At 34.9% G+C, this 17,709-nt stretch overlaps 1 protein-coding gene and 1 pseudogene across 1 annotated transcript in view; both read right to left on the bottom strand.

Annotated features, from left to right (window-relative positions):
• LOC140517968 (immunoglobulin alpha-2 heavy chain-like) overlaps positions 1-17,709 on the bottom strand; it is a gene marked incomplete at its 5' end in the record, with an annotated part of 937,512 nt that overhangs the window by 751,421 nt on the left and 168,382 nt on the right. The gene's annotated exons all lie outside the window — the stretch shown is intronic.
• LOC140517961 (sorting nexin-5 pseudogene) lies at positions 9,795-11,979 on the bottom strand (annotated as a pseudogene).

Raw genomic sequence — 17,709 nt, 5'->3', positions numbered from 1 at the left:
ATATATATATTTATATATGTGTGTGTGTTCTTATCTATATGTTATCAGTATTCCTAAAGCTCAGAATAATGGGGGCAGTTTGAAATAACGGTTGGGGTGATTTGTGTATGATGTTCTTGTTCTTTAAAAAAATTGGGTAGGAAAAGGAAAAGAAAGGAACAATTATCTCACAAAATCCGGTGTGAAATAAAGAACTGATACAGTGATAATAGGTGGGGGTGGAGAAATAGTAATTGTTGGCACCTTACTCACATCAGATCTGGGTTGAAGGGGAAACAACACATATATCTGGAGGGGTGTAGAAATCTTAAGGACTTATAAAGAGGTGAGAGAACTGGTGGAGAGGTTGGGGAAGGGACTTTTTGAAAGATGATTAGATTAAAGTTTAGGAGAGTGGTGGGAGATGACTCCTGGAGATGTTGGCAGAGTAAAGAATAGGAGGGTTAGAGAAGAAGCTAAGGCTACAAGTATAGTGTAAAGAGAGAGGCTGGGAAGGAGAATAGTGATGGAGGGAAATTCACAAATAGTATTTACAACTTTGAATGGGAATAGAATGAATGCATTCTTAGAACACAACCAGACAGCAGAATGGTTTAAAAGTCAGAACCCAACATGTTGTTTACAAGAAACACATTTAAGAATGAGAGATACAAGGGGCTGGAGCTAAGATGATAGAGGGCAAGCACAGACTCACCTGAGTCCTACCACAAATTCCTTCAGATATCTCTAAAAAGAGAATCTTAACAAATGTTACAGTGTCAGAATTCACTAGGAGGCATTAACTGAGGAAAACTATTTTATTAAAAACTAGAATTGGATAATTCGAAGTTAATGATTCTATGTGGCAGATTTCTAGTCCAGGACAGCCCAGAAAGCCAACAGAAGGATCTGTTACATGGGGCTGGTGAAGCACAGAGTACATAGGCTGCACCAATCCAGACTCTGACATAGCAGAACAGAGCAGGAACTACCGGGGTAGGCTAAAATACAAACAGTAGTGTGGATTCTCAAACATATCAGCCCAGTCCAGTGAAACTGAGGGAAAGAGAAGCACATGACTCCCAATAAGAGCAGCAGCCACTTCTAAGACTATCAGTCCACAGATTAAATGTTTGAAAGTTCTCCACTTGAACTATCAGGACTCAAGATGAAAGAAAAAAGTGTAAATGCTCTCACCTTCCCCTTGTTGATCTTGAAAAACACAGAGAATACTGCACCAGGAAAAATCCTGAAATAGTGGGATCAGTGCAAGGTGTAAACAGTCTCTCAGCTCAGAAGGGTAGGAAGACCATCAAGAAGTGTACCTTTTGCTGTGATTGATGGGGACCAGTGCAGGACAAGAGGTGTCCCAGACAGGCCAACTCAGTGAACTAGGAAGAGACCTTGAGCAACAAGGGGGTGGAGCCCTCAAGCACGAAAACCAGGACCCTAGGCATGCCTCAGCACAGCCAAGAAAATTGGATAGACACTCCTGTGGCCCAGAAACAGAGATTATCTTTAAAAGTCAGGAAAAAGGTATTTGTCATGAGCAAGAAGCAAAAAAAAAAAAAAAAAAAAAAAAAAAAGCAAAGATCATAGAATCTTATTAAGGAGAGAAAGTAGACCAAAATATGAATACAGAAGAGGACAGAGTTGATACCGTTCTCACATCTGATACCTGAAAAGGGAATATGAACTCTCTGAAACTCAAAGAGCATTCTTGGAAGAGATCAAGAAGGATTTAAAAAAAATAAATTTGAGAGGTAGAAGAAAAATTGTCCAATGATTTTAAAAATAAAATTGATAAAATGAAAAAAGAATTCATTGAACAGAACAGCTCCTGAAAATGAACAATTGGAGAAATGGAAAAGTAGGTACAAAAGTTAACTGAGGAAAACTATTTTATTAAAAACTAGAATTGGATAATTCGAAGTTAATGATTCTATGAGACACCAAGAATCAGTCAAACAAAATATAGAGAATGAAAAATTGAGAAAAAATGTAAGATACCTTTTTTAAAAACAACTGACCTGCAAAATAGATCCAGGAGAGAACCTAAAAATTATTGATCTACTAGAAAGTCATGATGAAAAAAAAGACCCTGGAAAATATCTTTCAAGAAATTATCAAGGAAAACTGCCTTGAGGTTCTAGATTCACAGGAAAAAATAGTCATCAAAAGAATCCACCAATCATCTTCTGAAAGAGATTCCAAACTGAAAACACCAAGGAATATTGTTGCCAAAATCCAGAACTATCAAGTTAAGGAGAAAATACTACAAGTAACCAGAAAGAAATAATTCAAATATCAAAGAACTGGCATCTGGATCACACAGGACCTTGAAGTTTTTACATTCAAGGACTGGAGGGAATAGAATTTGATATTCTGCAAAGTAAAGGAGTTTAGACTACAACAAAAGATCAATTACCCAGCAAAATTGAGCATAATGTTTCAGACAGGGAGATGGTAATTCAGTGAAATAAGAGATTTTCATGCCTTCCTAATGAAAAGGAAGAGCTCAATGGAAAATTTGATCTCCAAGTACAAGACTCAAGAGAGTGATGCAAAGGTAAACAGGAAGAAAGAACAGTGTTCATATCCCTGTATTGGTGATAATTGTTAATAGTCTTCAGAATTACATATTAACTATGACATTTAAAAGGGATATACGTACATTGATGGAGTGGGTATAAATTACCTGATGTAATGATAAAAAGGTGCTTAAAGGGTGAAAATGGATTGTAATAGGAGAAGAGAAAAGGAGGAAGCAGGAAATAGTAAATTGCATCAAAGGCAGAGTCACAAAAACATATTGTAGTACAGGGAAAGAGGGGAGGGAATGCAGCACTATCTGAGATTTACTCTCATCTGATTTGGTTCAGGGATGGACCAATATACTGTGTTATTTATAGAAATCTAACTTGCCCTATAAACAGTAGGAGGAAAAAGGGGAAATAAAAGGGAAGAGGTTTAAAAGGAGAGAAGAAGTAGTAAGGGAGAGGGGGTATAAAATGGAGTGGGAATGATAGAAGGGGTGGAAGACTGAGGGAAGCAGTGGTCAAAAACTAAATCTCTGTTGTGGAGGATTAGGAAGAAGGGAGAAATAAAAGCATGAATGGGGGAAAATGGGATGGAGAGAAAAACACAGATATTAATCATAATTGTGAAAGTGAATGGAATGACCTCTCCCATAGAATAGAGGAAAATAACAGATTGGATTAAAAGCCATAATCCAACAATATGTCTACAAGAAAGACATTGGTACAGGGAGATACACACAGAGTAAAGGTAAAAGGCTGGAGCAGAATATATTATGCCTCAGCTGATGTAAAATGAGCAGGTGTAGCAGTCCTAATAACAGACAAAGCAAAAGCAGAAATAAATCTTATCAAACAGATAAGAGAGTAAACTACATTCCGTTAAAAGACATTGTAGACAATGAAGTAATATCATTATGAATCATGCATGAACCAAGTGGTGTAGCATCCAAACTCTTAGAGGAGAATTTAAGGGAATTTCAGGAAGAAATAGACAACAAAACTATACTAGCAGGGGACCTCAACCTCCCCCTCCCTGAACTTGATAAATCTAACCTAAAAATGAACAAGAAAGAAGTTAAGAATATGAATAGAAATCTAGATGAGGTTGATATTATGGACATCTGGAGAAAACTGAATTATGACAGAAAGGAATATATCTTTTTTTCAGTGGTACATGAGGCATAACACAAAAACTGACCATGTGCTAGGGCCGAAAAACACACAATCCTGGGTACACAGGCATAGATAATGAATGCTTCCTTTTCAGATCACGGGGCAATAAAAATTGTATGTAATCAAAGTTCATGGCAATATAAACCAAAAATTAACTGGAAACTGAAGATTCTAATCCGAAAAAAAGAGTGAGTTAAACAAGAAATGACAGAAACAATCATCAACTTCATTCAAGAGAATGACAATAATGTGACAACCTACCAAATCTTATGGAATACTTCAAAAACAGTTTTTATTGGAAATTTTGCGTCTTTTAATGCCTACATGAATAAAATAGAGAAACAGGAGATCAATGAATTGGGCATGCAACTGACAAAGCTAGAAAAAGGACACATTAAAAATTCCCAAGTAAATGCTAAATTAGTAATATTGAAAACCAAAGGAGAGATTAATAAAATTGAAATTAAGAGAACTATTGAACTAATAAATAAAACTAAGAGTTTTAGTTTTATGAAAAAAGTATAAAATTGATAAACTTTTGATCAATGTGACTAACAAAAAGAAAAAAGGAAACCAAATTACCAATAACAAAAAATTAAAAAGATGAGCTCAACTCCAAAAAGGAGGAAATTAAAAGAATAATTAGAAATGATTTTGCCCAAATGTATCTCAATAAATTTGACAATCTAAGTTAAATGAATGAATATTAAAAAAATATATAAATTGCCCAGATTAACAGAAGAGAAAGTAAAATACTAAAATAAGCCCTTCCAGGAAATCATATCAAACAAGTCATCAAGGAACTCCCTAGAAGAAAAATCTCCATGGACAGATGGATTTACAGTGAATTCTATCAAACATTTAAAGAACAGTTAATTCCAGTAATATAGAAACTGTTTGGGAAAATTGCTGTGAAGGAGTCCTATCAAATTGTTTTTATTATACAGATATTATTCTGATACCTAAAACAGGAGCAGCCAAAATAAAGAACGGCAGTTATAGACTAATTTCCCCAAGAAATATAGAAACAAAAATTTAAGATAAGATATTAGCAAAAGGATTACAGCAAATTACCATAAGAATACTACATTATGATCAGGTAGAATTTATATCGGGAATGAACCGCTAGTCCAATATTATGAAAATTATTAGTATTATTGATCATATCAACAAAACATAAGAGAAACCATATGATTATCTCATTAGATGCAGGAAAAGCTTCTGACAAAATACAACACCCATCACTATTGAAAATCCTGGATAGCATGGGAATAAATGGAGTCTTCCTCAAAATAGTAAGTAGCATATAACTAAAACTGCCAGCAAATATTATATGTAATGGAGCAAGCTTCATGCATTTCCAACAAGATCGGGGGTGAAAAAGTATATTCATTATCACCACTGTTATTCAATAGGGCACCATAAATGTTAGCTTTAGCAACAAGAAAAAAAAAAGAAAATGACAGAATTAGAATAGGCAAAGAAGAAACTAAGTTATCAGACTTTACAGATGATATGATGATATACTTAGAGAATGCTAGAGAATCAAGTTAAAAGCTACTTGAAATAAAAAAAAAATTTTGGCAAAGTTGTAGATTGCAAAATTAACCCACATAAATCATTGGCATTTGTATATATTACTAACAAAGTTCAAAAGCAAGAGATAGAAAGAGAGATTCCCTCCAAAGTTATGGTAGACACTATAAAATATTTGGGGGTCTATGAGCCAAAACAAACCTAGGGAATATATGAGCACAACTATAGAACTCTCTTTGCCAAAATAAAGAGAAATGTAATGAACTGGAAAACCATCAGCTACTCGTGGGTAGACTGAGCTAATGAAATAAAAATGACAATTTTACTTAAATTATTCTACTTATTCAATACCATATCAATCAAACTACCAGGAAATTATTTCATAGAGGTTGAAAAAGTGATATCAAAATTCATCTGGAAGAAGTACAGGACCACAATATCAGGGAATTAATGAAAAGAAATACTAGGGAAGGTAGCCCAACCATACCAGACTTAAGTAAGTATTGTAAGGCAGTTATCATCAAAAGTACTTTGTACTTGCTAAGAAATAGAGAGGGAGATCAGTGGGATAGATTAGGGACTCAAGAAACAGTGGCCAATGAATGTAGCAGTCTACTGTTTGATCAACTCAAGGAACCAATTTTCTGGGATGAGAACTCACTGTTTGAGAAAAACTACTGGGAAAACTGGATAATTATGTAGCAGAAACTGGGCATACACCAATGCCTGACACCACACACAAGAATAAAGTCCAAATGGGTACAAGATCTAGGTATGAAGAGTGATATTATAAAGCAATTAAGGGAGCAAGGGATAATGTATTTGTCAGATTTATGAAGAATGGAGAAATTTATGTCCAAATAAGAGATAGAGAACATTATAAAGTGCCAAATGCATAATTTTGATTACATTGAAACGTTTTCGCACAAACAAATCCAACGCAACTAAGATTAGGAGGTCAACAGAAAATTGGGAAAGAATTTTTACAACGAGTACCTGTGATGCAGGCCTCATTTCTAAAATATATAAAGAGCTGAGTAAAATTTGCAGGAATACAAGTCATTGGAGAATTGACAAATGGCCAAACATGTGCTCTAAATCACTAATGATTAGAAAGATGCAAATCAAAAAACCTCTGAGGTACCACATCCCACCAATCTAATTGGCTAGTATGGCAAATCAGGAAGATGATAAATGTTGGAAAAGATGAGGGAGAGTTGTAATATTGATTCATTTTTGGTAGAGCTGCGAGCTGATCCAACCATTCTAGAGAGCAATTAGCACCTCTGCCCAAAGGTCTACAAAAATGTATATACTCTTTGACCCAGCAATATCGCTTCTATGACTATATCCGAAAGAGACCATAAAAATGGGAAAATGTCCCACATGTACAAAAATATTTATTGCAGCTCTTTTTGTCATGGTCAAGAACAGGAAATTGAAGAAATGCCCATCAATTGAGACATGATTGAAAAAACTATGGTACATGAATATAGTGGAATACTATTGTGGTGTAAGGAATTATGAGCTGTCAGAATTCAGAAAGATCTGGAAATGCTTATATGAACTGCTGCTGAGTGAAATGAGGAGAACCAGGAGAACATTATATGCAGTAACAGGCACAGTTTGTGAGGACTATTTCTGAACGATTTAGCCCTTCACAGCAATGTAAGAACCTAAAACATTCCAAAGGCTTCTCAATGCAAAAGGTCCTCCACGTCCAAAGAAAGACCTATGAAATCAGAACACAGAATGAAGAAGACTATTTTCTCTTGTGTTACATTTGGTTTTGTTTTGATTTTTCTCCTCGTTTCTCCCATTCGTTTCAATTCTTCTATGTAACATGACTAATGTCAAAATGTATTTAATAAGAAAGTAAATGTACAACCCATGTAAGAACGCATGCTGTCTTAAGGAGGAAGGGGGGAAAATTTAAAACTTATGCAAGTCATTGTTGAAAACTGAATTAAGTAAATTAAAACTTTCTTAAAAATAGAATGAGAGGTCATGCAGAGCTAAAAATGGAAGCTTCGAGTACAATTCATTACGCTTTAGCTGATGCAAAAGAACAAGGGTAGCAATTATGATCTCTGACAAAATTATGGTAAAATACATTTAATTAAAAGATATGAACAGGGTAATTACAGTTTAATAAAAGGCACTACAGTTACTTAAGCAATATGAAATCTAAACTTGCATATATCAAATACTAGAGCATCTAAATTTGTAAAAGAAATGTTCAAAGAATTATAGGTAGAAAAAGATAGAAGTATTATAAAAATGAGAAACTTTAATCTTTGACTTTCAGAACTAGATAAATATAACCAAAAAATAAATATGAAAAATTCAAGGAAGTGAAGAGAATTTTAGATATGGTATACATGATAGATATCTGGAGAGAATTCAGTGAAGTATTTAAGGAATACAGATTTTTCTCAGAAGTTCATGACACCTTTACAAAAATTGACCATATATTTGTATTTAATAATTTTATTATTTTTTAATTTAAAATTTAATAATAAAAAAAGAGGTATTAAAAGTCTCTTCCTCAGATGAAAATGCAGTACTCCAGTACCAATTGTATTTAATAAGGGACCACAGAAACAAAGATTATAAACTAGTTGCAGATAAAACAACGTAATCTTAAAGAATGATTGAGTCAAAGAATAAATCATAGAAATAATAGATAATTTTACTGAAGAAGATGACAATGATAAAACAATATATCAAAACCTATGGGATACAGTAAAGGCAGTGAACACAGGAAAATTTATACCCTTGAATACTTACATTAATAATATAGACAAAAACAGGACTAATGACTTGGGTATGCTATTTTAAAACATAAAAAAAGAACAAACCAAATAAACGCAACTAAATCCTAAATTTGAAATTCTAAAAATTCATAGCGAGATTAAAAAGTGAGCATAAAAAGCATTGAATTAATTAATAAAACTAGTAGGTGATTCTATGAATAAAAGGAATAAAAGAGATAACCGAATGGATACTTTAAGTTAAAAGAGGAAGAAAATCAATCACTAGTATTAAAAATGAAAATTTTCAGTTTACTAGGAAGAAAGGGGAAATTAAAGAAATTGAAAGGACTTATTTTGCCCAATTATATGCCGATAAATTTAGCAATTTAATTGAAATGCAAGAATATTTACAAAAAAAATTAAATTGCCTGATTTAGCAGAAGACAACATAGAATATCTAAAAAGACTTATTTTGGGGAAAAAAAAGAATTGAACAGGTCATAAACGAGATTCATAAGAAAAAAAGCACCGGGAAAAATGCTGGAAACTGAGTAAATTGAATGTCTTGTTTATGGAACAGCTTGGAGGCCAAAGTCACTGGAGCAAAGAATATGTATCAAGGAATAAGGTCTCAGAGGCCTGGAGAGGTAGAGTACTCCTAGCCATCTGGTGAACAGGACCTTTGACACTATGGATGTGAAGTAGGAAGAGCCACTCAATGATGCAGAGAAAATGAGAAATTCGAGAAGAATGTCAGGGACTCCACAACACACTGATGGTGTCAAATATTTATAGATGCTGGACAGCCAGTTAGGTTGAGTTGAGGGTACCTAAGTACCTTCATAATCATCATCATGAGGCAAAAATATGGCCTCGAACTTTGTCGTTGTAAGACCTTAAGGAGTAGGACCATATTTGGAGAGCAGTTATTGAAGAAAAGACCCTCACTATGGAGCACATAGACCACGCTTGAACGATTCAAGCGATCAAGACACCAACCGGCAACAAAATGGATGAGTGCATCACCAACGTATATGTATCAAGGAAAATCCATCATCATTAATGTCATTGGTTAGGGAACTAGAAATGATGTGATAGAATAATGGAATAACCCATGTGTGGCTCCATCAGATCTCCTTCAATATGAGTCAAAGAGCTGAAAAGAAAGAGCAACTTAGATCAAACATTTCCCACTGCATAAGGCAAACTCAGACCTTCTACAAGATGCACCAGTATCCAAACTTGCTCTTCCAAGAAGAGCAAGGAAATTTGGAATTCAAGGCTACCTAGACACACTTTAGATATGGTACCAATGTATTGCAATCAGAAAGCAGATGTATTTTGGTCAAATTGTGGAATAGATACATACTTGGTGCACTTGAGAGAAGAATTCATACTTTGCTGGTCATAAGATAAAATTCTACCAGTCTTTTCTTCAGGAAAGAGAGATGGTGGAATAGATTAGATACCCAAGACACGATAGTCAATGATTATAGCAATGTACTGTTTGCTAAACCTATGGACCCCAGCTTCTGGGATAAGAACTCACTGTTTGACAAAAATTGCTGGGAAAACTGGATAACATTATGGTGGAAGCTAGGCATAGACCAATGCCTGACACCATACACAAGAATAAAGGCCAAATGGGTACATGATCTGGGTATAAAGACTGATATTCTAAAAATCATTGGAGAAAAGAATAGTGTATTTATCAGATTTTTGGAGAAGGGAAGAATTTTTGACTAAATTAGAGACAGAAAAAATTACAAAATGCAAAATGAATAATTTTGATTACATTAAACTGATAAGCTTTTTTTTTTATTCTCTTTATGTTTTATTATACATTTGCAATAAACCAGTTTGTGTAAAAAACAAAACAGACAAAAAGAGAAAGGAAAAAAAAGACATACACAAGCCCTCTCTGAAATGGATTTTTATGTTCCACTGTACTAAGCAGTAGGAGTAGCTTAAAAAAAAAAATCAATATGGCCAATTATACTACATACTAGGTCACTGAACTATCTCCATACCCTTAAGGTATTTTCCTTTCCCCTCCTAAATTGATGACCCTCTAAATAGGAGAAAATTTCTCTTCTCCAAGTGTATTTATATTCCAACTACAAAACCTGTACTGTACAAGATCACTTACAAAAATAAATCTAATGAAATATCCTTGATCTCCCAATATAATATAAATACTCGAGGTGATTAAAGAACTATGTGAATAATATGGGAAAAAAATCTGATTTAAAAATGGAATGTTTGGACATCTGTCATTCAGCTCTTGAGCTGAAGAATGTTTTGTCGTACATAACTGGCTCCTAAGTAAAATTTTTAGTTTTTAACTGGATGGGAGCACAAGAAATGGGACACTCTTGTACCAAAGTCTCCTTCTAATGCTTTGTTCCAACAGGCACATTTTTGGGTACCTATCTCCTTACCATTTAAAAGAATTTTTTAGAATCTAGGACTTGTACTCTGTCCACTGTGAGGTAATAAATGTATTTGACAGAAAGGTTAGCTATGTCCAAATAACATACATGCAATTAACTCAAAGGAAAGTCCTAAAAAAATTAAACATGGTTATGTATTAGTCATTTCTCAGAAAGCAAAATATCTGTTCATATATAAATTTTTAGACTTAAAGTTTTAGTCAAAAGTAAAAATAAATCTTCCATGGCTAACGAAATTGAGTGCAATTGATGCTGGTTTTCACATTCATCTTCAGTTCATTCAGGTTCATTCAGAGTAAAGGCAACTTAGTTGTTCTTGAAAAGGTCAATGCAGCTTTGCAAGAGGGAGACATTATTTTTTGCATGCTTTATTTCCAGTTCAGACATTTCAATTAGGTTTTTCCTAAATGCTGCCACTCTTTTCCGTTTAAAACTGATCAGTTCTTCTTTCGCAGATTCAGAGAGCTGCTCAAATTTCTGACAGCATTCTTGCTGGTGTGCCTCAGCCAATTTGACATCTTTGCTTTTTAACCGGGCTTTGTCCAGAGCTTTGTTTGAGTTTTCATAGTCAATGAGGGCTTTTGTACGTCTGTACAAAAGATCCTTAGCAGCTTCTATGTTGAGCATATAATATCTGAGGAGCTCTGTCAGTTTTAAATCTTCATCTGATGATACTCGACCCTCCACTTTTCTTAGCTTTTCAAATAGCTCAGCAACTTTCAGTAAATATTTTTTGATGACAGTTGGCTCTTCTAAAGCGAGGCTATTCAAGCAGGCTGAAGTATGGATATAATCATCTGCGACATTTTTATGAGATCTGGTCATTCTGTCGGCTTTTGCACATGAATCCTTGATCCTATTGTAATAGTTGATGAGGAAATTCTTCTCTTGGTCAAAGAAGTCATCTACTTCCTTAACTCCAGAAAAAAGAACTTCATCAGCACTTTTCACCACACCCTTAAAGAAGCCACCAAACATCTCCTTAGTGTTTTTCCTCCTAACACTTAGATCCTGATCATATTCCAGGAAAACATGAAAGTTGCGATCTTTGCTGAGGACAGGATGAGAAGAAAGTCGCTGAAGAAAAACTTCATGGGATGATACAGTCTTCTTAAAGACAGCTAGATATTCCGCTTTGAGTTCTTGCTTCATTTTTGCAAATTCTTTTGTCATAGAGCCTTCACCTTCTCCCAGCTTCTGCATCTTCTCTCTGGGGCCATCAAAGTCAGGCTTTGTAGGAGCAGGTGGTATAATGAGTCCTGCATATTCTTCAGTTTCTGTAAGTGTATCATGTAGCCACACAAAATCTTCATGCTGTCTTGTAACAGAAAACTCTGGACTCTGAAAAATGGACAGGGTGGTCTTTGTATGCACTGTGAACTTGACCTTATCTCTTTCACTGAGGGCATCAGGGATGTCAATCTGGAGTGAAGGATCAACATTCAGGTCCACAGACACAGATCTCATCTTGCTGCGGTCGTCTTCCTGCTTCAGCAGCTCGGGAACGGAGGCCATGGTGAAAGAAATTGCGAATGGAAGAGAGAAGCCAAATTGATAAGCTTTTGCACAAACAAACCCAGTGCAACCAAGATTAGTAGGGAAGCTGAAAACTGGGAAAGAATTTTTGGAATTAGTGTCAGTGATAAAGGCCTCATTTCCAAAATATATAGAGAACTGAGTCAAATATCCAAGAATGCAAGTCATTTCCCAGTTGATAAATGGTCAAAGGGTATGAACTGGCAGTTTGCAGAGGAAAAAACTCAAAGCCATCTATAGTCAGATGAGAAAATGCTCTAAATCACTATTGATTAGAGAGATGCAAATCAAAACAACTCTGAGATACCACATCACACCTATCAGACTGGCTAACATGACAAAACAGGACAATGATCAATGTTGGAGAAGATGTGGGAGAGGTCGAACACTAACTCATTGTTGGCAGAGCTGTGAGCTGATCCAACTATTCTGGAGAGCAGTTTGGAGCTCTTCCCAAAGGGCTACAAAAATGTGCATACCTTTTGACCCAGCAATACTGCTTCTAGGACTGTACCTCTAAAAGCATAAAAATGGGAAATGATCTCACAAGTACAAAAATAATTGTAACAGCACTCTTTGTGGTGGCCATCAAGTGTAAATCAAGGGGAAGCCCATCAATTGGGGAGTGACTGAATAAATTATTGTACATGAATGCTATGGAATAATATTTTGATGTAAGAAATGATGAACAGGAAAACTTCAGAGAGATCTGGAAAGACGTATGTGAACTCATGCTGAGTGAAAGGAGCGGATCCAGGAGAACTTTATGCACAGCCACAACCACAGTGAGCAACGATTTTTTTCTGGTAGACTTAGCACTTCATTGCAATGCTAGGACTTAAAAAATTCACAGTGGTCCCTTAAAGCAAAATGTCTTCCACATTCAAAGAAAGAACTATGAAATTCTGTTGCAGAATGTAGTAGATCATTTTCTTTCGTATTACGTTTTAGTTTGTTTTATGATTTCTGGTATTCATTTTAATTCTTCATGCAACATGACTAAGGTGAAAATGTATTTAATACTAACGTATATGTAGAACCTATATCGCATTGCATGGTAACTCGAGGAGGGAGGAGGAAGGGAGAAGGGAATGAGGGGGACGAAAGAGGGGAACATCTAAGTTCTATGGAAGTGATTGTAGAACACTGAAAACAAATAAAATCGTAAAAAAAGAAGGAATGAGCGATCGGGTTGGAGAGAGGACAAATAAGCGCCCTGAAGAATTTAATCTCTCCCTCATCAAATTTTACTGTTTTTTTAATAACAGGAATGTTGAAAACTAAAATAAACAGATAAAAAAAGAAATAAATTAAAAAGGACTACCTATATCTAGGTTACATCATAGTTAGTCTCGAATTCCCTTGGGGGATTTTGTGTATCAGCAAGAAAGTTCATGTCATGGTCCTCATATGTATAAACATACAAACAAATATTTCTTGAGTTTTAGCGTTAGTTGGGAGAAATGCAGCCTAAAAGAAGGCAGACACTGAACTCACAAGTGAATGACACTAATGATTCATGCCTCCCACATAGAAATCATACAGGATGGTAGTCCTTATTTCACCCATAGTACTTGCATGGAAGAATATTTGGGTGTAGGCACCTAGAATTTGGGGTTGTGAACCACCAGACTTTGTGTAACAGAAGTAAGATAGACTATTATACCATATCAAAAATTTAAGATCTCCTGAAATGTCTAGTAAGATTTACTAGTTCAAGAATATATTTTTTCTTTTTTAAAAAAATATTTTTTAGTTTTCAATATTCACTTTAAAAAAATTTTTGAATTTAATTTTTCTCCTCATTCACTCCCTTTCCCAGCTTCAGGACAGTGTGTATTCTTATTATCCTGTCCTCCAGTCTGCCTTCCTTCTATCACCATCCCCTAGTCCTTATCCCCTTGCCTTCTGTTGCCCTATAGGGCAAGATAGATTTCTATACCCTATTGCCAATATATCTTATTTCCTATTTTCATGTAAAAACAGTCTTTAAAATTAATCTTAAACGCTTTGAATTCTACTTTCTCTCCCTCTCCCCTCCCTATCTACTCTCATTGAGACGGAAAGTAATTTGAAATAGGTTATACATGTATAGTCATGCAAAACACTTCCATAACATTCATGTTGTGAAAGACTACATTTTCCTCTATCCTGTCCTGCTCTCCATTTATTATGTGCTCTCCTTTGACCTATCCCTCTACCAAAATGTTTACTTCTGATTACCCCTTCCCCCAATTTTCTATTGCTTCTATTATCATCCCTTTCTATTTCCTCCCTCCCCACCCTCCAGCTTTCCTGTAGGGTAAGATAAGCTTCCATACCCCGTTTAGTGTGTATGTTATTCCCTCCTGAAGCTAAATCTGATGAGAGGAAGGATTACTTATTTCGTCTCATATTGTCCTTATTTCCCTTCATTGTAAAAGCTTTTTCTTGCCTCTTTTATGGGAGACGATTTACTATATTCTACCTCTCCCTTTCTCTTTCTCCCACTACATACCTGTCAGCACTTAATTTTCTTTTTTTGAATACCATTCCTACATATTCAACCATGCCCTCTCCCTCAGTCTCTCTCCCTCTCTCTCTCTCTTTATGTGTGTGTATATACATATGCATATATATTATACATGTACATGTACACATACACATATGTACACACATATACATGTGCAATACTATAATATATACATATATATTATACACACAAACAAATACATATTCCCTCCAACTATCCTAATACTGAGAATGGTCTCATGGGTTGCAAATACCATATTTCCATGTAGGAATGTAAGCAGTTCACCCTTAAGTCCCCAACAGTTTCTTTTCTGATTAGCCTTTCTTGCTTCTCTTGATTCTCGTACTTCACAACAAAATTTTCTATTCAGCTCTGATTTTTCCAATAAGAGTGCTTGAAAGTCCTCTATTTGAGTGAAGTTCCATTTTTTCCCTTGATATATTATACTCAGTTTTGCTGGATTGATGGCTCTTGGTTTTAAACCTATTTTCTTTGACCTGTGGAATATCATATTCCAAACCCTCAAATTCCTTAGTGTATAAGCTACTAAAACTTATGTTTTTCTGATTCTGCTTCCACTGTACTTCAGTTATTCCTTTTCGGCGGCTTGTAATATTTTCTCCTTGACCTGGGAACTATGAAATTTTTCTACAATATTCCTAGGGGTTTTTCTTTTAGGATGTCTTTCAGGAGAGCTTTGGTGGATTCTTTCCATTTCCATTTTACCCGCTAGTTCTGGAATATCAGAGCACTTTTCTTTGATAATTTCTTGAAAGATGATGTCTAGACTTTTTATTGATCATGGCTTTCCTGTAGTCCAATAAATTTTAAATTATGTCTCCTGGACCTATTTTCCAGGTTTGTTGCTTTTCTGATGAGATACTTCACATTGTCTTCTAGTTTTTCATTTTTGACTTTTGTTTGATAATTTTTTGGTTTTCCATAAAGCCATTAGCTTACATTTGCTCCATTCTAATTTTGAAGGAATTATTTTCTTCAGCGAGTTTTTGGGCTTCTGTTTTCATTTGGTCAATTCTCCTTTTTACACACTCGTCTCATTGAATTTTTGGACCTCCTTTGTCATTTGTTTTATAATAATTTTAAAGCTACCGTTTTCAGTATTTTGGAGGGTATCCTTTAGCAAGCTGTTGATTCATTTTTCACTATTTTCTAGCATTACTCTCATTTCTCTTCCCAATTTTTTCTCTACTTATCTTACTTCATTTACTTCACTTACTTCAAAATCCTTTGGTCTGAGACAAATTCAGATTTTTCTTGCAGGCTTTGGATGCAGTAACTTTTGGTTCGTTGTCTTCTTCTGAATGTATGTTTTTATCTTCCTCATCACCAATAATGCAAGAAAACATTTCTAGACCATGAAAGTAATATTTTATAGTTGGTTTCTTTCCCCTCCGCTTGGTCATTTCCCCCAGCCATTTATTTAACCTTTGAGGTCTTTATTAAGTTGAATTCTCCAGAAGCAGCCTCTTCTTTAACAGTGGTTGCCCCCAACCTGGGGCTGGACTTGGTCTGTACCACACTTACTCTCAACCTGGTCAGCGACCGTTCCCACTGACCTTTGAAGTTCTCTTTAGTATTTGTGGGTTGAGAAGCCTGGTGTTCAAATCCAGGTCTTTTTCACACTAAGTCCTTCTCTCTCTACACTATGCTAAGGAAGAAGAATGAGTTCTGAGTTCTTTGTGTTCAAAGTAAAGTGCATTTGACTGATATCAGTTAATTGGAGATGATAAACAAACATTGGAGCTTGTCTTTGAAATGATTAGGAATAACAACATTGTAATAGAGGTCGAGCACTTCAGCCAACACTTACAGACCTAGCTCCCAAGCACTTTTTTAGGTAGACTACCTACTAAAATTTCTTATTGCTTCTCTCCCAGGATTAATCTTGCTCAAAGTTGTGATTTTGAAAGCAAACTATTTAGGGGCTCTTCTCAATTTTGTAGGAATCCAGAATCCTAGGACTATACCTTTCAATCTTCATGAAGAATTGAAGCTGCAGCATTTTTACTGCATACATGCTGAATTTGTTGAGGACCATGAAGACTGAGCAGATGTCTTAGTGGAGTCAACATTTATCCTTGTAGTGAACATAAATGTTCTCAGTAATGATACTGTATTAATTTGTAATGTCGGGCAATTGTCGCATCTGCTTACTCATCTATTCTTTGTAGTCTTGGCAGGTAAAGGAGTCATGAATATTCACAAGCAAACATTTCATTCAAATAAGAGATCTGTTGAAGGACGCCATTTTCTTTGCTTTGGATCACGTTTGTTATACTTTATGCAACTCTAGTTGGATGTTGCATTATGTGTTATGAGTAGGAACTGTCTTGATTTTCTCTTGACACTTAATGTAGTGCTTTGCCTGTAATAAATGTTTTTTCATTAATTTAAAGAAAAAGAAAACAAAAAACTCCAAGACTAAATAGATTTACAAGGGAAGTCTATCAAACATTTAATATCAGTTAATTCCAATACTAAATAAATTATCTGAAATAGTAGGCAAAGAGGGATCTTACCAAACTACTTTTGTGAAACAAATATGATAGTGATAGCTAAAAGAGGAAGAGTAAGATGAGAGAAAGATAATCATAAGCCAATTTTATTAATGACTATAGATGCAAAAATCCTAAATAGAAAACTAGCAACAAGATTAAAAGAATATATTACAAAGATTAAATGTTATGAACAAGTAGGACTTATAGCAGGAATGAAGGGACATTGTAACATAAGAAAAATGATTAACAGAATTGATTATTGGTCGATTGTTATCAATAAAAACGTTTTAAAAACTGTATGATTATACAAGTAGGAGCAAAAAAAGTTCTTGACAAAATACCATGCTCATTTCTATTAGAAGCATTTGAATGTACAGGATAAGTGGAATTTTCCTTCAATTGGGAAAAAAAAAACCATATTGCTCTAAAGTCATCAATAAGCATTTGCAATGTGGCCTTCCCAGGAAGATCAGGTATGAATGAAAGATGTCCACTGTCACCAGTATTGATCAACATTGTATTAGAAGCCCTAGCAATAGAAATAAAGAGAAATAGAAGAAATGAGATAGGGAATAGGGTAATAAATGTATCTCATTTTGCAGATCATATACTTGGAAAATCTTATAGGTTAAAAAGTTAATTGAAAAAATAATTTTAGAAAATGGTGGAGTAGAAACAGAGACTTGTTAGAATCTCTCCCCCACC

This window comes from Notamacropus eugenii, chromosome 1 (genome assembly GCF_028372415.1).
Source record: "Notamacropus eugenii isolate mMacEug1 chromosome 1, mMacEug1.pri_v2, whole genome shotgun sequence".
Taxonomy (NCBI): domain Eukaryota; kingdom Metazoa; phylum Chordata; class Mammalia; order Diprotodontia; family Macropodidae; genus Notamacropus; species Notamacropus eugenii.
This window is presented reverse-complemented; position numbering and strand designations above follow the sequence as displayed.